At 39.5% G+C, this 27683-nt stretch overlaps 1 long non-coding RNA gene and 1 pseudogene across 6 annotated transcripts in view; both read right to left on the bottom strand.

Annotated features, from left to right (window-relative positions):
- The window catches only part of LOC101411168 (uncharacterized), a 70061-nt gene that overhangs the window by 31680 nt on the left and 10698 nt on the right, over window positions 1-27683 (bottom strand). The gene's annotated exons all lie outside the window — the stretch shown is intronic.
- LOC131274187 (calmodulin-like) lies at window positions 19640-22282 on the bottom strand (annotated as a pseudogene).

The following is a 27683-nucleotide window of genomic DNA, read 5'->3' as shown; positions in this document are numbered from 1 at the left end:
AGAGAGAAATAAATTAATTAAATAAATCTTTAAACTTAAAAAAAGGGATATAATTACTATACCTATAATAGAAAGGAATACAATGCACATATTTATGATAAATTTGAAAACACAATAAATGGATAATTCGATAGGAAAATATAAATCATCAAAATTAACTTAAGGTTATATGAAATATGCAAACATTCATGGTAACACATACTTGACTCAATGGTTAAAAAATACCCAAAAATATAAATACCAGGCCAAGATAATTTATAGCTTAATTCTTCAAAAGCAACAAGTAGCTGTTTATCAGTATTTTGTACCAACTATTCAGAAAAATGGACTATAGAAGGAAAACAAAGACTCCTTTTAAGAAGCAAATATAACTCTGGTATGTATCCAATCCAAACAAGGGGAGTGTTACGGGATGAATTGTGTCCCCCCACAAAGACATGTTCAAGTCCTGAACCCTGGTCTTGTGAATGGGACCTTATTTGGAAACAAGGCCTTTAAGCTGTTTGTAGATACCAAACTAGAGCAGCGTAGGCCCTAATTCAGTATGGTTGGTGTCCTTCAAAGAAGGCAAGAACTGGACACAGACACAGGGGAGAAGGTCATGTGATAATTAGGCAGAGACTGAAGCCCAACGACTGCCAGCCACCACCAGAAGCCAGGAGGGAGCATGGGCATGTTCTTCCCTAGAAGGCTAGGGGCGCGTGGCCCTGCCAACATCCTCATTTCCAACTTCAGGCCTCCAGAACTGTGAGACAGTAAATTTCTGTTGTTTGAAGCCATCCAGTTTGTAGTACTTTGTTACAGCAGCACTAGGAAACTAGACAGATAGCAACTGGAGGAAAAATAAAAAGCCAATTTCACTTAGGTACACAGATGGAGAAACTCTAAAGTATTAGGGAACTGAGTTCAGTAAAACACCTGCACAAACATAACGAACCACATCGTGGACACTCCTTCTGAGTCAGACAGATTGCTTTACATCTTGACTCATTTCTTTCTCTTAGCAACCTAGAAAGAAAATACAGTAATACTGCCATTTCATAGATGAGAAATCTCAGCAGAGAGAAGTGATTTATTTTACCCCAAGTTATTAACAAATAGAAAAGTTGAGATGCAGACAGGCAATCTGATTGCAGAATTTGAGATCTAAACATAGGTTTTATGTATATGAAATGGTGACCCTAAATATTTTATCCCCCAGTGCACGGATTTTCAATATTATAAGTCAATTAAAGAAATTCACAACACTAATATGTTAAGAAAAAAAAGCACAATGATTTTCCATGTGCCCATGTTACATATGGTCACACTAGTTCCCAAATCCAAAAATAAAACAAAATAAGAGCATTTTATTTCTTAATCATGCGATTAAGGTATTTCTGGGTATTTCTGGTTGGCAATGGGCCCCCCTTCATGTGGTGATTCAGGGAACTAAGCACATTCCATTTTGTGGCTTTGCCATCTGGGCCTTCAGACACACTTGAATTCAATTATTGGAAGAGGAGCAAGGATGTTGAAAAGACACTGATTATTTAAAACCATGGGCCAGGAGTGACATTCCTCATTTCGAGTGTGTTGGGAATTCTAAGAGCAAAGAAAATCAGGCCAGAGGTAGGACTGAACTGATAGAAGTGGGTGAAATTTTGCAGGGCAATGCAAGTCAGACTAAGAGATTTGAAGATGACCTTCTAATTAATGGCAGGCCAAAAAAAGATTTAAGCAGGCAGGGTCAAAGGATCCAAGTGTATATTAAATAGATCTCTCTGGCAAAGTGAATAGAATTAATGGCAGAAGACTCACAGTGGCCACTGGAAGACAGGTCAGGTTTCAGAAGTGAGGATGGATTGGATCACATTTGTGATGTAAATGCCATCAAGTGGATAGACTTCAAGATGTTTAGGAGACAGATTTGACTAGACCAGACAAATGATTTAGTGTGGGCTTTGGGAGTTTACTGGGTATATAAAGGTGGCATTTGCTGAGCCTAGGAATAATGAAGGTGAGACACTTGAGGAGTTGGCATCCTGAGTTCAGTTTAGGACATGTGGAGTCAGTAGTGCCTGTAAGACATCTTAGTGGAAGATCATCACATTAATCATATTGCAGAACAGGGCCACAAAAGTCATGCTGCTTGCGTTAACATTAGGGAGTCACCAATATCATACACATGTGAATCCAGCTGCAATAAGGAATCTGCTAAGGTCCTGAGGCTGCTTCTGCTACCATCCTTGAAAACATGTGTTCTTGCACTGTATGTCCTATATCCTGGCTCTCAGCACCCATGAAGTTCCTTGACTAAAGTCTAGTGCTTCCTGAGAAAAACTAATATGTATAAGCATCTGATTAGCTGAACTGAAATGACATCACAAACCAATTGCAAATGAGTATGAATACTTACCAATAGAATCCAACAACATATCAAAAGACTTATACACGATGAGTTAGTGGAATTTATTCCTGATACGCCAGGGTGGTTCAACAAAAGAAAATTAATTAACTTAATATGTGACACTAACAAAAGGAAAAACCCAAAAGATCATTACAATTGATGCAGAAAAGTCATTTGACAAAACCCAGCATCCTTTCCTGATACACACTTAGAAAGAGCAGAATAGAAGGGAAATTCCTCAAAATGATGAAGGGTATATATGAAAAAAATCACAGCCAAACATCAAACTCTATGAGGAAGGGTTGAAAGCTTTCCCTCTAAGATCAGAAAAAAGACAAGGATGTCCTCTATCACCACTGTCATTCAACATTATGCTAGAAGTTCTACCTAGAGCAACTGGGCAGGAAAAAATAAAAGGCATCGGTTTGCCTCCAGAAAAATAACTAGAGGACAGGTTGAAACACCCTAGAAAAAGGTCTTCTAGGGATTGGGTCACCAGGTGAAGGCTTGACATTGCCCAGAGAAGAGAGGGGAAAAGGAGGGAAATTGTGACGACAGAACCATGAGTTGAAACCAGCAGCTGCTGCTTCCGGCACCATTCCCCACACTAAAGACACTCCAGAGTTCTCAGGACTCTAGGCCTGCCTCTACCAATGAAGGAGACTCCAGGAACCTACCACCCCGGGAAATGGGAGAGAGAGGAACATAGCCTAAAGCTAACTCTACTTCTGACCCACAAATTTGCCCTGCTATGTCCCACCAGCCCTTCCAGTCTGGGTGAGGCCACACCATTGCTTGCTTTGGGAGCCAACAAGAGGCTAAAGATTTATGACCCTCCTTCTCTACTAACCAGGGCTGATTGTTGAGGACTCAGATGGGAGTGGAAAGTTTGTAATTCAAACTTTCAAGACTCCTAGCCTTGAGACAGGAAGCTCTATCTCATTAATCCAGTCTGTGTTGCAACATAGACACTCTGACCAGGCATTGAACTGAAAGCTGCCAAAGAGCACCATCTACTGGTAGATCAAGGAAGTGCATGCAAAAAAATAAAAAGTAGGAAAGGCTCTTTCCAGCCTCTATACACTCTCTCCCCAAAGCCCATGGACCAATTACTGGGTCCAGTGCCCAGTTTTAAGCAACCAGCAGGGACAATCCTAACAATCCAGGTCAAGATAAGAATCAAAGAGCAGTGATAACACACAGCCTCCTGCCACTAAATCCCTACAAAAGAGAAAAAAAATTGAGCATCTGAGTAAACTACATCCTAATCAGATGCCTAGACATCAGCAAAAAATTACAAGCCACACTAAAAAAATAGAAGACATGGCCCAAGAAAAGAAATATATCAAAGCCCTAGAAGAAATGCAGAATTTGAGAGAACTAATCAGTGAGATGTGCACAAATTTCCTAAATCAAATTAATGCCTTGAAAGACAATGTGGTTAAAGAGATAAATGACATCAAGAAGACATTGAGCAAGCACAAAGAAGAATTTTTAATCCTCAACAGAAAAGTAACAGCTCATGGGAATGAAAGACAAAATAGGTGAGATCAAAAACACATTACTGTGAATAACAGGAAAATGCTGTGTGTGACTTTTGGATGGATTTGTACTGAGCTATTCTCTCCACATCCAGTTCTCTTACTTAATTCTATTACCTTTTGACCAATATACACAGTTAGTTAATAAACACACACACACAAAAAAAAAAACATTAGAAGCATAAAACAACAGACTCAAAATTATAGAAGAAAGAGTAAGTGATTCCAAAGACAGAAGAGCTAAAATTAAAGAAAGAATGGAAAAAAATGAGCAGGGGCTCAGAGAGTTGAATGATAACACAAAACACCACAACATATGTGTCATGGGAGTTCCAGAAGAAGAGAAGGGAAAATGAGCAGAAAGAGTATCTGAGAAAATAATAGCTGAAAATTTCCCAACTCCCACGAAAGAAACAAACTTACATGTCCAAGAAGTGCAATGTACCCCAGTCAGAACAAATCTGAATAGACCTACTCCATGCCACATATAACTCAGAATGTAAAATGTCAGAAATAAAGAGGAAATTCTCAGAGCAACAAGGGAGAAACAAACCATCACTTAGAAGAGATGCCCAGTAATACTTCTGTTAAAAACTAACAAAAGAACAGCAAACCAATCCCAAAGCAAGCAAAAGAAAAGAAATAATAAAGATTAGAACAGAAATAAATGAAATTAAGAACAAAAAAAAAAAAAGAAAATCAACAAAACAAAAACGTGGTTCTTTGAGAAAAGCAATACATTTGACAAAACCCTAGTTAGACTAACAAAGATAAAAAGAGAGAAGATACAAATAAATAAAATCGGAAATGAAAGGGTGGAAGTTACAACTGAACCCATAGAAATTAAAAAGAATCATAAGAGGATATCATGAGGAACTTTATGCCAACAAACTGGACAACCTAAATGAAATGGACAAATTCCTAGAAATGCACAACCAACCTACACTGACGCTTCAAGAAATACAAGAACTTAACAAACCAATCACATTTAAAGAGATTGAATCTACCATCAAAAATCTCCCAGCAAAGAAAAGTCCGGGAACAGATGGCTTCACAGGGGAATTCTATCAAGCATTTTGAAAAGATTTAATAACATCAGTTCTGTTTAAACCCTTCCAAAAAATTGAAGAGGAGGGAAAATTACCCAACACATTTTATGAAGCCAACATCACCCTAATACCAAAGCCAGATAAAGATACTACAAGGAAACAAAATTACAGACCAATCTTTCTAATGAACATAGATGGAAAAATTCTCAACAAAGTACTTGCAAATCAAATCCAACAGCATATCAAAAGACTTACATATCATGACCAAGTGGGATTTATTTCTGGTATGCAAGACTGGTTCATCATGAGAAAATCAAACAATGTTAACACACCACATTAACAAACTGAAGGGAAAAAAAACACATGATCATCTCAATCAATGGCAGAAAATGCTTCGACAAAATCCAGCATCTTTTTTGATAAAAACACTTCAAAAGATAGGAATAGAAGAAAAATTTCTCAATATGATAAAATATGAAAAACCCACAGCCAACATCATACTCAATGGGGAAAGATTGAAAGCTTTCCCTCTAAGTTCCAAAACAACACAAGGATGCCTACTGTCTCCACTGTTATTCAATATTGTTCTAGAAGTTCTAGCTAGGGAAATTAGAAAAAAAAAAAAAATGAAGTCATCCAAATTGGAAAAGAGGAATTAAAACTCTGTTTACAGATGACATGATCCTATGCTTAGAAAATTCTGAAGTATCAACAACAATGTTACTTGAGCTAATAAATGAGTTCAGCAAAGTGGCAGGATACAAGATCAACAAGCAAAAAAGAGTAATGTTGAAAGCTGCTCCTCCTCTTCTGAGGCAGGTCAAGGCTGGGCAGATGGGAGCAGGGATTTTGAGAATGAAGGGTGCTTGCAGGGTCAGAGTTGGCCCCCGGCCAGCACCATGTCTTGCAACCTGGCCACCACGCATATTTTTCACAGCTTTATATCCTTGCTCAGCATCGTCTTTTACCCCTTCTACTTCCTGCTCCTCATGCAGCTGGAAGAGTACCAGAAGGAACAAGCCATAAATCGAGCTGGTATTGTTCAAGCAGATGTGCAGTGTCCAGGGTTAAAAATACAGTCTGATCCATTTGGCAGGAAATGAGAACACCGTCACCAATTCTGATTGTGAAAGTAGACACCTTCATGTTTTCGATTCTGTGGCAAGTATTGAATTCTCCTTGTGGGACAAGGGCTGGAGAAGAAAACTCTGTAATGCCATAGATAAGAGTACTTGTGATGAAAGACTGCACAAGGATTAATCTTCTTCTTTCCCTTCTTAAATATCAAAAGAACTGCGACGGTTTGCTCGGTCGGTAGAGGTGGGGTCTGGCTGCAGACGAGGGGTCAGTCCAGCTTGGGACGAGGGGTCAGTCCCACTTGGGACAAGGGGCCGGTCCGGCAGCAGACAAGGGGTCGGTCTCACAGGGGTTGCACGGTTCGGCTGACAGGGTTGCCCAGCGAAGCCGGCGACAAGGGGGTCGCCCGGAGAAGCAGGCGACGAACTGGGGACAAGGGAGGCCAGGACCTTGTCGGGGGCTCTCAGGACTGGAGGGCGCACGGCAGAAGAACTACCGTGGAGACAAGGTAAACACGCAAGTCCAACTTTATTGAGGGAGAGGCAACAGTTTTATAGGGGCTGGGGAAGGCTGATTGGTCGAAGCCACGCCCTGTTCTGATTGGCTGCCGGAGAAAGGTCAGTGGGAGGTACTGGAAGGGGGAGGGGTGGTGATTAGGGATTGGCTGTTGCTGTTGCCGGGGGAAGTGGCAGGGTTTAGTGATTGGTGGCTGCTGTTGCTGGGGTAGAGGGCAGACTTGAGTTTCCCGCCTTGTGCCTGGCTGTTGCTGCTGTCGGGGGTGGGGGGGGGGGGAGGCAGACTGGAACTTTCCGCCCTGCGCCTGCGCAGGGAGAAAGAAGAAGAAGGGCGATGCCTCATAAGGCATCATGTGGCACTATCTGGGAGGAGGGGCAGCTGCGGAAGCATGGCCACCGAGAAGGGGAGACCCGAGGGCACTCTGCGCCCATGCCGAGCTCCCTTCAGGGGTGGCGGTGAGTCCAACCAGCCACCCTATTATGGGGGCAGCGGCTTGGAATTAGGCCTACCGCGGCTGCTCCCCCGCCAGGCCAGCAAACCACCTTCAGCCCGAGGGGTGACCGCATTAGAACTCTCAAACGAATCACACCATTAGGAAGTTTCATGATTTTGGTTGACTTTCTAAAAATGAAGTTATCTCATCCTGCTGTGCTTGGAGTAGATCTGCTTATTATTCAGTCTTTACCACTTACCCAACCAAGCAGTGATATGAAGACAAGCAACTAGGGGCTCAGGAAGATCCAAGTCTATTTACATCTTCCAAATAAAAGATTTCAATGCTAAACCACCATGCTGAGCTGCCTCATAGGGCACTTTGAAAATAGTAAACTTGATAAAACTCTTTGAGGGCAAGGTACTTCGTGTTCTTTAAGAATCAACAGTTCACCATCTCTTGTTGAAGATTGCTCTGTGTTGGAAAATAAATACATATGAAATAAGTCAAACTAAAAAAAAATCAGTAAGGTTTTTGTACACTAGTATTAAAAAAATTGAGGAGGAAATTGGGGGAAAATTCCATTTTCAATAGCAATAAAAAGACTCAAACACCTAGGAATTAATTTAACCAAGGAAGACCAGGACCTATATGCAGATACCTACAAAACAATGCTTAAAGAAATTTTAAAAGACCTAAACAAATGGAAGGACATTCTATGTTCATGGATTGGAAGAATAAATATTGTGAAGATGTCAATCCTACCCAAACTGATTTATAGGTTCAATGCAATACCAGACAAAATCCAACAGCTTACTTTACAGAATTAGAAAAGGTAATTACCAAATTCATTTGGAAGGGAAAGTGCTCCCAAATAGTCAAAAGCATTCTGAAAAAGAGTGACGTGGGAGGAATTTCACTGCCTGGCCTTGAAACATATTACAAAAATACAGTGGTCAAAACAGCATGGTATTGGCATGAAGACAGACACATCAATCAGTGGAATAGAATTGAGAATCTAGAAATAAACTCTCACCTATAAGTCAGCTGGTTTTTGACAAACCTGTCAAGTCCATGTTAAAGGACAAATCTGTCTCTACAGCAAATGGTGCTGGGAAGACTGGATATCTATAACCAAAAGAATGAAAGACAAACCCTATCTCACTCTCTATACAAGAATCAACTCAAAATGGATCAAAGACCTAAATATAAAAGCCAGGAACATAAAACTACTAGAAGAAAATGTAGGGAAACATCTTCAAGACCTTGTAATAGGTGGTGGTTTCTTGGACCTTACAACCAAAGCACATGCAACAAAAAGAAAAAATAGATAAATGGGGCCTCCTCTAAATTAAACACTTTTGCACTTCACAGGACTTCATCAAAAAGGTGAAAATACAACCAACACAATGGGGGAAATATTTGGAAATCACATATCCAATATGAGTTTAATACCTAGGATATATAAAAAGATTTTACAATGCAACAATAAAAAGACAAATGAACCAATTACAAAATGGACAAAAGACTTGAATAGACATTTTTCCAAAGAAGAAAAAGAAATGGCAAAAAAACACATAAAGAAATGCTAGGGGAGGTGGGGCAAGATGGTGTCTAAGTGAGTGCACCTTATAATCTCTCCTGCAAAGAAGTGGCTGAGTAAGATTGGAGTCCTGCTGGACCGGGCTGTTTCGGGTGTTTGCAGGACAGGAGGTGTCTGTACGCCAATTTGGTGGGACGGTGACAGAGGAAATTCTTCTAAGAGGTAGAATTTTGGGTCTCTTTCATGGAGGTCGGGCCTGTGCACAGGACCCTTCCACCTAAGGCTGGCAGCCCAGTGGCAGCAATTCCTGGAGGCTTTGCTGTGATGGGGAATTCCCAAGCTCTGAGCAGGCTGTTTCAGGGGCTTGCAGGGTGGGAGGTGTCTGGAAGTCGATTTGGTGAGACAGTGACGGTGGAGATTCTTGTGAGAGGTGGAATTTTGGGTTTCTGACTCGGAGATCACAGGTTCTGGGTGGAGCCCCTCCCCCTAGGGCTGGCGGCCGGGCCGCAGCAATCCCTGGAATCTTTGTTGAGGGGGGAGTTCCCAAACCCTGAGCGGGCTGTTTCGGGGGCTTACAGGGCAGAAGGTGTCTGGATGTCGATTTGGTGAGACAGTGACAGAAGAGATTCTTGCAAGAGGTGGAACTTTCAGTTTCTGACATGGAGGTCAGAAGTTCTAGGAGGAACCCCTCCACCTAGGACTGGCAGCCCATCCACAGCAGTCCCTGAACTCTTTGTAGTGCAGCAGCGCCCCCAGCAGGCTGTTTCCAGGGATTGCAGGGCAGGAGGTATCTGGATGTCGATTTGGTGAGACAGTGACAGAAGAGATTCTTGTGAGAGGTGGAATTTTGGGTTTCTGACACAGAGGTCAGAGTTTGTTGGCGGGACCCCTCCCCCTAGGGATGGCGCCCAGCTGCAGGGATCCCTGAAGGCTGTGTTGCACTGCGGTGCTCCCAGGCCCCCTGTTAACTGGATGCATGGTTTCCAGGTCTGTGTCCCCTAAACCCTGGTGATCCACACTCCAGAGACTCACACACCTTGAGTCTGCAATATCACAGACTTCCCATCCCTGAATCCACCGCGCCCTGAGGTCCATCTGAGGTCCTTGATTATTCTAGCCCTCAGCGTTTGTGTATTTTATTTCTTTTTTCTTTTCTTTTCTTTTTTTTTTTCTTTTTTCTTTTTTTTGTCTTGGTTGCTAATATTGCATTATCTCCTGGTCTTTTCTCCCATTTAATCCCCCAAGGTCCTTTTTCATTTATTTAGGTATTTTTCTCCTTTTCTTTTTCTTGCTTGTTTCCCTCCCTTTTCATTGCCCACCACCTCTTCTCTTTTTTTTTCTTTTCTCTCTTTTTCTTATTTTATTTTATTTTCTTTATATAATAGGTGCCGCAGGGAGCGCTTCACATTTGCTGTGTTTCCTCATCCTCCATTTTCTCTTTTCTGTGTGCATTGATTTTGGCCACCTACACTATCCCCTTCCCACCACATCTTGCTATCCTCCATCATCTACTATCTCTCTTACATTTCATCTACCTTTCATTGGCCCCCAAATTGTCTGACTTTTAATTTCTAATATGTTTGTTCTGTTTTCTGTCTTATATCCACTCTTGATATTATTGTCTTTCTTTACTCTTTCCCTCTCTCATGATAACACTGGCTTTTTAATTCATACTACATTCCTCCCCATATTCAATTGACTGTCTCATTATAGGTACTCTACTTACTGCTGTAACTCTACACAACTTACATGAATCTAATATCCATTCTCCCAGATCTCACATTGCTGCTCTGTTAACATTTATTACCAATACTACTTTACACATTTTCTTTTCTTACTCATTTTGCTTTCCCTGGCCCTAATATTTTCCTTCAAAGTGAACTTAGCTAGCAACAAGAAAATAGAGTAAGAAGAACAAAGTGACAAAGAGAAGACATAACACTTACGCAAGAACAACAACTAATTAATCCCCAAGACTAGACAAAGAAGCTAAGGAACTGATTAAACTCGTCAAGATAAAATGATGACCAACAGCAACAAAAAACTACAAACCAAACCAATAATCAGGAAAACATGGCTGAATCCAATGAACAAACTAAAAACCAGGAAGGGGAGCAGAACATCGGATAAGTAATTAAAGATCTCAAAACATATATTAGAGACCAACTTAATGAAGTAAAGGAAGAGATTAACAATATGAAGAAAACACTTGGAGAGAAACTTGCAGACATATGCAAAAAGATAACAGATATGATGGAGATGAACACCACAGTTCAAGAAATCAAAAATACACTCTCAGCAAATACAGATTAGAAGAGGCAGAGGGGAAAATTAGCAAAGTGAAAGACAGTACATCTGAAATCAAACAGATAGTAGAACTGATCAATAAAAAGATAGAAAAAATCCAGCTAGGACTTAGGGACCTGAATGACAATGCAAAACAAACATACGTATTATAGGCATCCCAGAAGGAAAAGAGAAGGGAAAGGGGACAGAAGGGGTGTTGGAGGAAATAATGGCTGAAAACTTCCCAAATCTACTGAGAGAGATGGATATACATGTCCAGGAAGCACAATGCACCCCAAACACCACAAATCCCAACAGTCCCACCCCAAGACATATACTTGTCAAATTATCCAATGCTCAAGACAAAGAGAAAATTCTAAAAGCAGGAAGAGAAAAGAAAATGATCACATACAAGGGAGGCTCCATAAGATTAAGTGCAAATTTCTCATCTGAAACCATGGAGACAAGAAGGCAGTTGTATGATATAGTCAAGTTACTAAAAGAAAAAAATTTCCAACTGAGAATACTCTACCCAGCTAAACTAGCATTCAAAAATGATGGACAGTTCAAAATATTCACAGATAAACAGAAATTGAAAGAGTATGCCAACAAGAACCCTGCCCTTCAAGAAATAATAAAGAGGGTTCTGCAGGAAGAAAGGAAAAAACAGGACAGGCAGAGTTGGAGGAGAGTGTAAGAGCAATAAAAAAGACAAAAAGCGAAGGAAAAAAACAAACAAAATATGACAAACACAGGTCCAAACAAAATATGGCTAACATAAATAATTCCTTGAAAGTAATAACACTGAATGTCAATGGATTAAACTCACCTATCAAAAGATTCAGACTGGGAGACTGGATAAGGAAATATGGCCCATCTATACACTGTCTACAAGAAACACATCTTAGACCCAGGGATGCATGGAGGTTGAAAGTGAATAGTTGGAAAACAATCTTACAAGTAAAAATTAACCAAAAGAAGGCAGGAGTAGCTATATTAATATCAGACAAAATAGACTTTAAATGCGAAACAATTGTGAGAGACAAAGAAGGACACTACACATTAGTGAAAGGGACAATCTCTCAAGAAGAACAAACAATCAAATATTTATGCTCCTAACAAGGGCACCTCCAAATACATGAGGCAAACACTGGAAAAACTAAGTGAAAGAATAGCTGCCTCTACAATTATAGTGGGAGATTTTAATACACCATTATCAACTTTGGACAGGACATCCCAAAAGAGAATCACTAAATAAACAAAAACTTTGAACAGTATATTAGAGGAGCCGGATCTAATAGAAATATACACATCATTACACCCAAATACAGCAAGATATACATTTTTCTCAAGTGCACATGGATCATTCTCCAAGACAGACCATATGCTAGGCCACAAAAAAAGGCTCAATGAATTCAAAAAGATCGAAGTCATACAAAATAATATCTCTGACCACAGTGGAGTGAAGTTGGAAATCTGCAAGGGCCAGAGGCCCATATTTCACACCAAGATATGGAAATTAAACAGCACACTCTTAGAAAAACAGTGGGTCAAAGAGGAAATCTCAAAAGAACTTAAAAACTACCTTGAAACTAATGAAAATGATAACACAACATACCAAAACTTATGGGATGCAGCAAAAGCAGTACTGAGAGGGAAATTAATAGCCATAAATTCATACATCAAAAAAGAAGAAAGAGCAAAAACTGAAGAACTAACTGCACATTTACAGGAATTAGGAGGAATTAGTAAAAAAAAAAAAAAAAAAACAAAATAAAAAACACACACACACACACACAAAGTAACCCCACAGGAAGAAGAAAGAAAGAACAAAGATAAGAGCGGAACTAAATGAAATAGAAAATAAGACAGCACTTGAACAGATATACAAGACCAAGAGCTGGTTCTTTGAGACGATCAATAAAATTGACAAACCCTTAGCTAGACTAACAAAGAAAAAAAGAGAGAAGATGCAAATACACAAAATAAGAAGTGAGAAAGGAGGTATCACCACTGACCCCACAGAAATAAAGGCTATCATAAGAGGATACTTTGAAAAACTATATTCCAACAAAAATGACAATTCAGAGGAAATGGACAAATTCCTAGAAACACATAAGCAGCCTATATTGATGAAAGAAGAAATTGATGATCTCAACAAACCCATCACAAATAAAGAGATATAATCAGTCATTAAAAACCTCCCAACTAAGAAGATCCCAGGGCCAGACAGCTTCACAGGTGAATTCCACAAAACATTCCGGAAAGAACTAACACCAATCTGCTGAAACTCTTCAAAAAATCGAAACAGAAGGAATATTACCTAACTCATTCTATGATGCCAACATTACCCTAGTACCAAAGCCAAACAAAGACACCATAAGAAAGGAAAATTACAGACCAATTTCTCTAATGAACCTAGACCCAGAAATCCTCAACAAAATACTTGCTAACAATATTCAACAACACATTAAATGAAGTATACACCATGACCAAGTGGGATACATTCTGGGTATGCAAGGATGGTTCAACATAAGGAAATCAACCAATGTAATACACCATATAAACAGATTGAAGGGGAAAAAATCACATGATTATATCTATAGATGCAGAAAAAGCATTTGACAAAATACAGCACACTTTCTTGATAAAAACACTGCAAAAAATTGAAATACAGGGAAATTTTTTGAACATGATAAAGAGTATATATGAAAAACCCACAGCCAACATCATTTACAATGGTGAAATCCTAAAATCCTTCCCTCTAAGATCAGAAACAATACAAGGACGCCCACTCTCACCCCTTCTATTTAACATTGTCTTAGAAGTACTTGCTCGGGCACTGAGGCAAGAACCAGGTATAAAAGGCATTCAAATTGGAAAGGAAGAAGTCAAAATTTCAATATTTACAGATGGCATGATCCTATACATAGAAAACCCTGAAAGGTCTACAACAAAGCTTCTAGAACTCATAAATGAGTTTAGTAAACTCACAGGTTATAAGATCAATGCGCAAAAATCAGTAGCATTTCTGTACACCAATACTGAGCAAGCTCAGGAGGAAATCAAGAAACAAATACCATTTACAATAGTCAATTAAAAAATGAAATACCTAGGAATAAATTTAACTAAAGATGTAAAAAACGTATACACAGAGAACTACACAACACTGTTCAAGGAAATCAAAGAAGACCTAAATAAGTGGAAGAATATTCCCTGTTCATGGATAGGAAGACTAAATATTATTAAGATGTCTATCCTACCAAAACTGATCTACACATTCAATGCAATCCCAATAAAAATCAACACAGCTTTCTTTAAGGAACTAGAAAAACTAGCTATGAAATTTATTTGGAAAGGAAAGAGGCCCCGAATAGCCAAAGACATATTGAAAAAGAAAAACGAAATTGGAGGAATCACACTACCTGACTTCAAAACATACTACAAAGCTACAGTAGTGAAAACAGCATGGTATTGGCACAAGGAGAGACACATGGACCAATGAACCGAATTGAGAGTTCTGATATAGATCTTCATATATATAGTCATATAATATTTGATAAAGCCACCAAACCCTCTCAACTGGGAGAGAACGGCCTATTCAACAAATGGTGCCTGGAGAACTGGATATCCATATGTAAAAGAATGAGAGGGTTACCATCTCACACCTTATACAAAGATCAACTCAAGATGGATCAAAGACCTAAATATAAGAGCCAAGCCCATAAAGACTTTGGAAAGCAGTGTAGGGAAGCATCTACAAGACCTTGTAATAGGAAATGGCTTCATGAACTTCACACCAAAAGCACAAGTAGCAAAAGAACAAACAGATAAATGGGACTTCCTCAAAATTAATGCCTTGTGCATGTCAAAGGAGTTTGTCAAGAAAGTGAAAAGAGAGCCTACACAATGGGAGAAAATATTTGGTAACCATATATCAGATAGGAGACTTATAACCTGCATATATTAAGAACTCCTATATCTTGAAAATAAAAAGATAAACAACCCATTTAAAAATGGGAAAAAGATTTAAACAGACACTTCTCCAAAGAAGAAATACAAATGGCTAAAAAGCACATGAAAAAATGCTCCAAATCTTTAGCTATCAGGGAAATGCAAATCAAAACTACAATGAGATACCATCTTACTCCCATAAGATTGGCAGCTATGAAAAAAACAGAAGACTACAAATGCTGGAGAGGATGTGGAGGAATGGAAACAGCCACTGCTGGTGGGAATGCAGAAGGATCCAACCATTCTGGAGGACAGTTTGGCGGTTTCTCAAAAAACTAGCCATAGATTTGCCATATGACCCAGCAATTCCACTGCTGGGTATATACCCAGTAGAACTGAAAACAAGGACACAAACAAATATATGCACACCAATGTTCATAACAGCATTGTTCACTATCACCAAAAGTTGGAATCAACCCAAATGCCCATCAACAGATGAATGGATAAATAAAATGTGGTATCTACATACAATGGAATACTACCCGTCTTTAAGAACAAATACACTACAAACACACATGATAACATGGATGAATCTTGAGAACCTTATGTTGAGTGAAGCAACCCAGGCACTGAAGGACAAATACTACATGACCTCAATGATATGAAATAAGTAAACCAAGCTGCCTCAGAGAGCTAGAGACTGGATGATAGGCTTACAGGAAATTGGGGGGTAGAGGAAGGATGTAAGCTGACACCTACATGGGTAAAATCTATGATAAGCTGGAGGTATTTGTACAATGAAGGGATAAAATGGGGGCATAGGGTTACCTTTAGGTGGGGCTTTGCAGGCTTGAGGGAGGCTAGGGATGGGAGGATGGGTAATATTGCCCAAGAAATTGGGGAGAGGGTGGGGCAACATATGAACATAGGAGATTGCCAGGTATTTGGTTGAGAGTATAATGCTGAGAAAACCTTTTGAAAAATATAATAAGGGAAGTTACCTGAGAAAACCTTTTGAAAAATATAAAAAGGGAAGTTACCTGTTTAAGATGCGTAAGGGGATAATCTGACTCAGGACAGGCTTCTAGGGAACATGTGAATGCTCATTTTGCCATAGTGGGTTATATCATTGGATAGAGACCCATATAATGAGAGTGAAGGTATATCCTGGGGAGGACTGATGCCCTCAAATAGAGGGAACCGTATCTCAAGAGAAATGGTGGCTCCCAGTGCATTAGGGCAGTCGAGCATGTCAAGCCCTCAACACTGTTGCAAGTATCTCTGAACATGGCCCTTCAAGCAATGAAGAATGATGGTCACTGTGGGCCCTAAGGGGAGAGGGAAAGAGGTATTGAATAGACGGAACCAATGTAACTGTGTGGGCAATGGAAGTGTTTCACAAGAGTATGCAAGGATGGATATAAGACATGTAAAATTACACCAAAAACATATAGGGGCTGATACACTAAAATGTAAATCATAATGTAAAACATAAGCTAACTAAAAATTTAGAAATTTGTATAGTCTAAAATATAAACCACAATGTAAACACAAATGTTACCTTGATTGAAAGCTATTGTCTCAATATCTGTACATCAGTTTCAGTAAATATAGTATGAATATGTAAAAAGATTATTGCTATGGAAGGAAAAAGGTTTTATGTTGGATATGTGGGAGTGCTGTATATTGTATACATGAATTACTGTGATCTAAAACTCTTGTGAAGATAAGCTTAATAATTAGAAAAAAGAAAAGAAAAAGATAGGATGTAGACACTGAGGAGAAGACGGAAGTAGTTGCCTTGCCAATTTGCATACAGGGCAACACTTATTGTAGTGATGGAAGGCCAAACATCAAAAACAACGCTTTTGCATTTTTTAATTTTTTGATACCCCAATTTATTTTTACCATAATTTTTCCAAATTAATATGTATTCTATATATAACCTTTAAACTCATCGCTATATTCCATTTTACTATTAAGGGAACCTGGCAATATATTGGGCTTCACTTTTCAGGAGGTTTTGGATCACAGAGAGGTTCAACAATGGCAGCAGAGGAATACTGGTGTGGGATGTTATTGACAGGGGACACATGGTTGGCAGGGAGTTCTACAGGGCATATATCCAGGGTACATAAAAATGTTTGGATATTTTCGTAGTGCATACAATTAAAAACAACAACTGAGGGAGTGCTGAGTTCCTAGCCAGGGGAGCTCTATCACAGTCCCTAAAGGAACAGCAACAATCCCCCAAGTGCAACAGCAAAGACCAAAAAAGAAGGAAGGTCCAGCAATGAGCCCTTCATACTAATGACTATGCTTGTGAGCCTGTGCACCTGAAATAAGAACAAGGCCTAGAGCTGCGGAGTGCCTAAGAGTTACCTCCTGATAGCCTCCGTGTTGCTCAAATGTGGCCAGTCTCGAAGCAAAACTCAGCATGTAAATCTGCTGCCTTCCCCCAGCATGGGACATGATTCCCGGGGATGAGCCTCCCTGGCCCTGAGGGATTACTACCAAGTACCAGCTGATGATGTAACTAGAAAATGACTTTGAATAAAAGGGTCAACTCAGACCAGCAGAATATCTCAGTCTACACATAATACCAGGAGTGAAAAATGCTTTTTGACCTGAACCAAGGGGGAAATGGAAAGGACAAATGAGTTTATATGGCTATGAGTCTCCAAAAAGAGCCGGGAGGTTATCAGAGGGGTTGTCCTTATGCACACCTCAGCAGAGCCCCAGAGACAGATAAAGTAGATACAACCCTGGGTATTGGTTCTTCTGAGGGCTAAAGAGACCCACAGGTTCTATGGTCATGGCTGATGGAGTTCAGTGCCATGTCAGTTGGCCCTTCTTTGGAGTTTGTGTTTCTGTGTGATGGAGCTGGACTCAGATTTGGTATTTTTTCACAAGCCTCTCCTGTTACTCTTACCAGAACTGTAGTTGGTGCTGGGGTTTAATATATACCCAGGGATCTGAATCTCTGGACTGACCACTTGATAGCCAGGCCCTGAGCCTCAAAAGACTTCAGCTCCTACAGTCTGGTTTACTGGACTTACCCCACTCAGCTAACATGGAGTTGAAGAAGGTCAACCACCACACCATGGAGCCAAGAGTGCCTACAACTGAAAGCAGGATTGCATCCAGTATCCATGTGGAATCCAAACCCCATCTTGATATAGATGTGGAGTGGACACAACCATTCCAAGGTCCACAGGAAGAAGGAATAGAATATGGATTAGAGTGGACTTACTGATATTCTATTCATGAATTATTATGATTAGTAACGGAAGAAAATGTGGCATTGGTGTGGAGAAAGTGGCCATGGTGGCTGCTGGGTGTGGGGAATGGGAGGAAGAGATGAGATGTGGAGTCATTTTCGGGACTTGGAGTTGTCCTGGGTAATGCTGCAGGGACAGTTACTGGACATTGTATGTACTCCCATGGCTCACTGTGTGGAACGTGGGAGAGTGTGGGCTATGATGTGGACCATTGACCATAAGATACAGTGGTGATCAGAGATGTATTCACCAAATGCAATGAATATCTCATGATGATGGACGAGATAGTTGCTATGGGGGGAGGAGTGGGATGAAGGGGATAGGGGATATATGGGACCTCATATTTTTTGAATGTAATATTAAAAAAATAAAGACAAAAAAAGATTAAAAAAAAAGAAATGCTAAACATCACTAATGGTTAGGGAAATACAAATCAAAAACTACAATGAGGTATCATTTCATACCTATCAGAATGGCAACTATTAAAAAGACAGAAAACTACAAGCGTTGGATAGAATGTGGAGAGATAGATCCATGTATTAACTGTCAGTAGAAATGTAAAATGGCACAGCCACTGTGGAAGAATGTTTGGCAGTTCCTAAAGAAGTTGAATATAGACTTGCCATGTGACCCTGCAATACCACTACTGGGTATATACCCAGAAGAACTGAGAGCAGCAACACAAACATCTGCACACCAATGTACAGAGGCATTACTCATGATTGTCAAAAGTTAGAAACAACCCAGGTGTCCATCAACAGATGAATGTGTAAAAAAACTGTGGTATATTCACACAATGGAATATTATGCAGCTGTAAGAAGAAATGAAGGCACAAAGCACACAATAACATGGATGAATCTGGATGACATTAGGTTGAGCAAAGCAAGTCAGACACAAAAGGACCAATACTATATGACTGCATTACTATGAACTAAATATATTGTGTAACAATGTATGACTAAAACAAAATTTTTCTATGTATCCAGTATATCTGAGAAATGCATATTTTTATTCCACCATATTTTTTATATTATTGTTTATATTTCTTATTATTAAATATACCAAATAATGTTTTTTTTAAAAGTTATCCAAATTGGAAAAGAGGAAGTAAAACTCTCACTATTCACAGAAGACATGGTGTTATATTTAGAAATTTCTAAAAAGTCTAAGACAAACTTCCTTGAGCTAATAAAAGAGTTTAGCAAAGTGGAAGGATACAAGATCAACATGGAAATATCAGTAATGTTGGTCCACACTAGTACTGAACAATCTGAGGAGGGAATCAGGGGAAAATTCCATCTACAAGAGTAACAAAAAGACTCAAATACCTTGAAACCAATTTAACCGAAGATGTACCGGATCTATATTCAGAAAACTAAAAAACAATGCTAAAAGAAATGAAATACCTTAACCAAAGGAAATATATTCCACACTCATTAATGGGATGATTAAACATCATGAAGATGGCAATCCTACCCAAACAGACTTATACATTCAATGCAATAACAATCAAAAGTCGAACAGTATGCTTTATGGAAATAGAAACAGTAATTGTCAAATTTATTTGGAAAGGAAAGTGAACACAAATAGGCAAAAGCATTCTAAAAAAGAAGTGTGATGTGGAAGTAATTTTACTGCCTGACCTAGAAACATCTTACAAAGCTACAGTGGCCAAAACAGCATAGTACTGGCATAAAGATAGACACATTGGTCAATGGAATTGAAGTGACAGTCCAGAAATAGACCCTCACCTCTATGATCAAAAGGTTTTTTGTTTGTTTTTAAGCTAATGGTCTTTTATGGGAGGAAAAAAGACTAGCATTTACAACTTGGAACGGACGGAAATTGTAATTTCATGAACAGCAATGCTGACAGTTGTGCTCCAGTCCACAGCCTACTCTTCTGGCTCCAAGTCATGGTTCAAGAGCTTTTAAAAATATAGAGTCCAAAGATGCTCCTTTAGTAAAGATTTCTTCTTAAAAAGATGTGATAGTGAAAGCCTGACCCTATTACATGCTAGTGCAATGCAGGCACTGCAAACCCCACACACGCAGGCACGCCCTCGGCTGCGTCACTGTCACCACCAGTTGGATCGCAGGGAAGTACTTAAAGACTGTTTTACCAGATGGGCTAGATCATGACAGTTTATCTTTCACCCATTTTTCTGCACATTATCCTGAGGTAAACCAATTTCAGAAGTTGTTTTCAGTAAACCAGTTATGACAATTTTAATTTTTTATTTATTTTTCTCCCCTCCCCCCACCCCGTTGTCTGCTCTCTGTCTCCATTCACTGTGTGTTCTTCTGTGACCACTTCTATCCTTATCAGCAGCACCTGGAATCTGTGTTTTTTGCTGCGTCATCTCGTGTCAGCTCTCCGTGTGTGCGGCGTCATTCCTGGGCAGGCTGCACTTTCTTTCACACCGGGCGGCTCTCCTTATGGGGTGCACTCTTTGCGCGTGGGGTTCCCCTACGCGGGGCCACCCCTGCATGGCAGGGCACTTCTTGTGCGCATCAGCACTGCCCATGGGCCAGCTCCACAAGGGTCAAGAAGGCCCGGGGTTTGAATCACAGACCTCCCATGTGGTAGGCCAATGCCCTATCCATTGAGCCAAGTCCGCTTCCCTAGTTATGACAATTTATGCTAATGAATTGAATAGAACACATTTGAATAGGTTTTGAATTTGGTTTTTCATTTTTCATTTTTAATACCGATGCCTGACTGTGATCAATCGTCAAGCTGTATGCATGAAAATTTGGCCAGTCCAAACAGTGTATTAATCATTAGCAAATGGAATTTTAAGGAGTCCACTAAATGCTTCCTTATCATTAAGGTAGTACAAGTATTTATATTGTAAAACTGATGTGTAACTTGATCTTTAGGGGACAGGACCACTAACCAATACATGCAGATTTTGTGTGTGTGTAGACAGAAGGTACTTTTGACATTCAGTTTTGCTATACAGAAACAGAATGGATAAATGAATTTTTTTTTTAGACAAGAGGTAAGTAAAAGATTCAACTTGATTCTTCCGGTAGAGGGAGGAGTTGAAAGTAGGTCTTCATTTTGCAGTAATCATCTGTACAAATTCTTCATAGTTGACTTGCTCATCCCCATCAATATCTGCTTCTCTGATCATTTCATCTACTTCTTCATCTGTTAGTTTTTCTCCTAAATTTGTCATGACATGATGCAGCTCTGCTGCACTGATGCAACCATTGCCATCCTTGTCAAAGACTGGAATGCCTCACGGATTTCTTCTTCACTACCTGTGTCTTTCATTTTTTTGGCAATCATGGTCAAAAATCCTGGGAAGTCAATGGTGCCATTACATCAGCATCCACTTCATTGATAATATCCTGTAATTCGGCTTCTGTTGGGTTCTTACCCAGCTACCTCATGATGGTTCCAATTTCCTTTGTTGTGATGGTGCCATCTTTATCAAATAGGGAGAAAGCCTCCTTGAATTCAGCAATCTGTTCTTCTGTCAGCTGACCAGCCATCCTGGGAGTGAAGGGAGGAAAAGCAGAGGGAGCAAGGGCGGCTGCAACAGCACAGGGACTGTGACCATGAGGTGCTTCCGCGGTTGCGGTGATGGCTGCTGCTGCTGCTGAGGCTCGCAGGGAGCTGGGAACTTGGCTACCACCACCGCCTGCGCCGCTGCCCAACTGCGAGTAACGCGCAGAAACCACGGGACTCCCAGCACCACACCTCAACTGCTTTTGACACCCTACCAAGTACACTTTACTGGGACAAAACAGTCTCTTCAACAAATGGTCCTGGAAGAACTGACTATTCATAATCAAAAGAGTGAAAGAGGACTCCTGATAAACAAAGTCAACTCAAAATGGATCACAGCCAGGACCATAAAACTACCATAAGAAAATGTAGGCAAACATCTTCAACATCCTTTGGTAGCTGGTGGTTTCTTGGCTCTTAAACACAAAGTATGAACAACAAAAGAAAAAATAGATAAATGGGACCTCCTCTAAATAAAACACTTTTGTGCCTCCAAAGACTTGGTCAAAATGGTGAAAAGGCAGCCATCTCAATGGGAGAAAATATTTGAAAATCACATGTCTGATAAGGGTTTAATATCCATAATGTATAAAGAGATGTTACAACTCAACAATAAGACAAATGATCCAATTAAAAAATGGAAAAAAGATTTGAATAGACATTTCTCCAAAAAATGAAGTACAAATGGGAAAAAAAAACCACATGAAAAAATATTCAACATCACTAATGATTAGGGAAATGCCAATCAAAACTACAATGAGATATCATTTCACACCTATCAGAATGGCCACTATTAAAAAGACAGAGAACTACAACTTATTCACTGTTGGTGGTACAGCCACTGTGGAGGACTGTTTGGCAGTCCCTAGAGAAGTTTAATATAGACTTGCCATGTGACCCTACAATACCACTACTGGGTATATATCCAGAAGAACTGAGAGCAGTGACACAGACAAACACCTGCATACTTATGTTCATAGCAGCATTACTCATTACCAACAAAAGTTGGAAACAACCCAGGTGTCCATCAACTGATGAATGGATAAACAATGTGAATCATACATTCACATGATGGAATATTATGCAACTACAATAAGAAATGAAGTCGTAAAGCATTATGACAACACGGATGAACCTGGAGGACATTATGTTGAGCAAAGTAAGCCAGACACAAAAGGACAAATACTGTATGACTGTGTTACTATTAGCTAAATATATTGTGTACCATAGTATATGATTCCATTTATATAAAATGTAAATACAAGTCAATAAGAATGAAATTTGGTGTTTATGTACAGCTATGGAAGGTATGCTAAGGACTTGTGGAGTTTTTCTTTTTGGAGTAATGAAATAATTCTAATTTTCTGTGATGAATGCACAAAACTGTGACTATACTAAAAACCATTGATGATACACTTTAAATACACTGTATGCCATGTGTAAATATATCTCAATAAAAATGCTTAGTAAATGAATGTGAAACAAAGGCAGAAATAGAAGCTACATACTGCAGGGTAAACAAGAGAATGAGTGCTGAAGACTTGTTTATTTTTATTATTGAAACAATGAAAATGCTCTAATAACGACTGAAGTGATGAATGCACAATATGATTATACAAAATACCATTGATTATACACTTTGAATGTATTGAATGCTTTATTAATAAAGTTGATTTAAAAAAAAAAAAAAAAGCACTGCAGAAAAAGAGAAAAAATTCTGAGAATGCCTGTTTCCAGGAACAGCACACACTTAAGTTATTTGGGTCAACAATCTAGGGAAAAAAAATTAATTGCATGAAAATAAATCTGTTGGAAGATCCTTTAGGATCTCATCAGAAGTAATGAACAAATAGCAAAATTTGAAGAGAAAGGAGGAATCTGGAATAGTAACTGGACATTAAATACTTTTTTTCTGATGGCATGTTTTTACTTCAGAGAATCTGAACTTTTGAGCCTCAGTGAAGGAAGAAATTAAAACTCAAAACTGGGAAGCGGCTGTGGCTCAAGCAGTTGGGCACCTACCTACCACATAGGAGGTCCCAGATTTGGTTCCCAGAGCCTCCTAAAGACACTGCTGTCACCACAGGTTGGTGTGGCGAGATGATGCAACAAGATGATGCAAGGAGGAATCACAATGAAAGTCACAACAAGCAGTGAGTGAAAGTGATTCAAACAATTGGGCACTTACCTCCCACTTAGGAGGTGTCAAGTTTGGTTCCTGGTGCCTCCTAAAAAGAAGACAAGCAGACAACGAGCACAAACAATGGGGGAGGGCGATAAACTTAAAAATCTTTTTAAAAAAACACAGAAAACTCAAAGCCTAAAGCTTTCACAAGGTTATCAAACCTCAGAAAATCTCTTTGGCATTAACTAGGATCTAAAAAAATCCCTTAGCCTGAGAATAAATGGGAGACTCATCTACACATAAAATTATCCAATTAGAAGGGCTGAATCACTTAATGAAGCTCAAGCCTTATAAGTAGGTTAAGATGATCCTACTTTGAAAAAGTCCCTAGTAAACAAGAAGCAACTATAAAATCATGTCTAACAGGAAACTTAGGAGTAATAAATGTTCACTTTCCAGTAGACAGCCAAAGAAAACCAAGAACACAAGAAAGTAGATTTTATAAGTGAAAAAGGGAGTAGAGTGTGGTAAGCCAATGCTCAATATGGCAAACCTGTGATAAGGTAGTTGGCAAAGGATAGGGGTCAGAGCAGTGCAGGGATGTGAGTGGGAGTGATGGTGAGCCAGGTGGGGGTGTTGGGTTGAGTTATCCATTGAACTGGGGGGGATGGGTGGAGAAAGAAGCAGGTGAACTCGGGATTTGTAGGTCTGTGATTAAAACTAAAATGGTGGGAATGATCTTTTAACAAATACCTAAGTGGAGGGTTACTGGTGTAAGGCATTGGGGTTGTGGGGCTATGTGGGAAAGGGTGCACCTGGGGCACACTTCCTTGGAAGATGAAACTGTTCATCTTGTCATAGGGTGTTATTGCAGGGAATGGAGATCACACGATAAACAAGAAAATATTAAACTCCCACCCTAGGGAGTCCTGCTATGTTCTCAAATAGAGGGGCAAGAGGCTTGAGAACATTGGCAGTGCCTAATAAAAGAATACACTCAAGTCCTCAATATTAATGCATGTATCTATGAACTTTATTCTTCAAAAATTGCAACTTAGTGGCTATTATGAGACCCAAGGGAACTCTCAAGGCTTCTCTTTGAACTATAATATTCTCATACTCAAATAGGGACAATATATGACTCGAAGTATTGCCACAAATATTGCATTCCTGGGCTTTACCTCCAGCACGTCTCATATGTAAATTAAGTGATATTGTCTTAAGGCTTTTCCATATTTATTGCCTTGTAATGTTTCTTTCCATTAGGAATTCCCCTGGATATAAGATTCAAATCACTGCTAAATACGTACCCACATTCATTGCCTTTCTCTCCAGCAATAATCTCTGATGAACAATGAAATTTGAACCACTGCTAAAACTTTCCCACATTTAAGGTTTCTCTTGTCTGCTATGCACAGTTAAGTTTAATTTGTAGTTAGTTTCTCCCACATTTAATACATTCATCAGATTTCCCACCTGTATGAACGCTCTTAAACAATGACCTACGACTGAAAGCTTTCTCACAGATACTTCAATGACAATGTTTTGCAGTACTATGACTTCTTTTTAGGATTCAAGATGGTTCAAGGTTTTCATGCATTTATGATATTCATCAGATGTTTTTGCGAGTATTAGTTTTCTAATGTAGCAAACAGAATGTGTAACTCAAGGCTTTCATGAAATCATTGCATTCATAGCATTTTCTCCAGACATAATTCTTTGTTCAAATATAAATGATAAGAAGAGGCCTTTCATGTTCATTGCATTCATATGGCCTTTCTCCAGAATGATGTCTTGTTGAATGACTTAAGGGAAGTGGATGTGGCTCAAGTGATAAGGCCTCTGCCTATGATATGGGAGGGCCCAGGTTCGATCCCTGGGGCCTCCTGGTGAAAAAATAAAAGTGTGCCTGCGCAGCAAGCCAGTGCCCATACAGCAAGCCAAGTGCCCATGTGAGTGCCCATGTGGTAAGTCAAGTGCCCACGCGGCAAGCCAGTGCCTGCATGGTGAGTCAAGCGCCTGCACAAGTGAGCCACGGAGCAAGATGACGCAACAATAGAGAGACGAAGGGGAGAGTCAAGGTGAAGCACAGCAGAAACCAGGAACTGAGGTGGTGCAATTGACAGGGAACCTTTCTCCACATCAGAAGTCCCCAGGATTGAATCCCAGTGAATCCTAAAGAGAAAGACCAGAAGAGAGGACAAAAAGAGAAACAGATAAAGATCACACAGTGAATGGACACAGGCAGCAAAAACAGAAAGGCGAGGGAGAGAAAAAATGACTTAAGATTGAAGGCCTTCACACCTGTACCACATTCATGGTTTCCTTATTGTTGATGGATTCTCACGTTTAATGAAATGTGAGACACAGCTTAAGACCTTCCCACAATTGAAAAATTAATGTGGTTTCTTTTCAGTGTATTTGATGATTAGTAAGCGCTAACGCATAGCTAAAAGACAACTCATTTTTAATTTGTTGTTACAGACTATTCAAGAGCATCGTCAAACTATTACAACTACAGTCCCTATCTTCCATTCAGTGTATTTTCCCCCAAACTATCCTATTTTTTAAAAACATATTTTTATTACAGAAGTTGTGAACTTACAAAACAATCATACAATGAGGTGCAGAGGTGCCCAAAGATGTACTTACCAAATCCAATGGATGTGTCATGATGATGGGAACGAGTGTTGTTGGGGGGGGGGGGGGAGAAGGGGGGTGGGGGGGTGGGGTTGAATGGGACCTCACATATATATTTTTAATGTAATATTATTACAAAGTCAATAAAAAATAAAAAAATTAAAAAAAAAAAAAAAACAATCATACACATGTGTAGAATTACCATACAACACCCCTTCAACAACACACCACACCATGGTGGAAAATGTTACAGATTATGAGATAATATCATAAGGACAACTCATTTGTAATACATCACAAAATTTTATCTCCACTGATTCATCTGATGTTGAATAAGGGATTATTATTAGCCAAGGAAAACTCTACATAGCGTTTACTATATACCCCATACTGCCCCAAGTGCTTTTTTTTTTCATTATTTTTTTGTTTTGAAGATACATAGATCACAAAAAATGTTACATTAAAAAATATAAGAGGTTCCCATATACCTCACCACCCACCACCCACTCCTCCCACATCAACTTCTTTCATTATTGTGGCACATTCTTTGCATTTGGTAAATACATTTTGGAGCACTGCTGCACTGCACAGATTATAGTATACACTCTCCCCCAGTACTTTCAGTAGGTTATGGCAGGATATATAATGTCCAGCATCTGTCCCTGCAATATCATTTAGGACAACTCCAAGTCCCGAAAATGGCCCCACATCACATCTCTTCTTCCCTCTGCCTGTCCTCAGCAACTACTGTGGCCACTTTCTCCACATCTATGCTAGAGTTTCTTCCATTACTAGTCACAATAGTTCTATAGTAGAATACCAGTAAATCCACTCTAATACTAAGTACTTTTTATATATTAACTCTTTAACTCATTTCAACTTCATAATAGCTTTGTGCCATTATTATCAGCATTTACAGATTGAGGATGCTAAGGCACACAGCAGGGAAGTAATTTGTATAAGAGCACACAGAGCATCATGTGTTACCCACATAGCAAGACCCCAGACCCTATGATGTTCATACATATACACACATACCCCTTTGAGCACTTAAAAACTATGGAATATGTCTTACTAATACTCAAAAGGATAACGGATATGTCGAATAAAGTAATATGACTTTGTCAATAGCATCCTACCATTATTATAACCTCAATCCATTCATCTTAACAATATATATTCTTTCCACCCCACCTTCATTGTTTGTGCTGTCTGCTCTGTGTCTGCCCGTCTTTTAGGAGGCACTGGAAACTGAACCTGGGACCTACCATATGAGAAGGGGGTACCCAACTGATTGAGCCACATCCACTCCCCTAATATAATCTTACT

Source organism: Dasypus novemcinctus, chromosome 18 (genome assembly GCF_030445035.2).
Source record: "Dasypus novemcinctus isolate mDasNov1 chromosome 18, mDasNov1.1.hap2, whole genome shotgun sequence".
Lineage (NCBI taxonomy): Eukaryota > Metazoa > Chordata > Mammalia > Cingulata > Dasypodidae > Dasypus > Dasypus novemcinctus.
The sequence above is the reverse complement of the archived record's forward strand: the minus strand, read 5'-3'. Positions and strand labels throughout refer to the sequence as shown.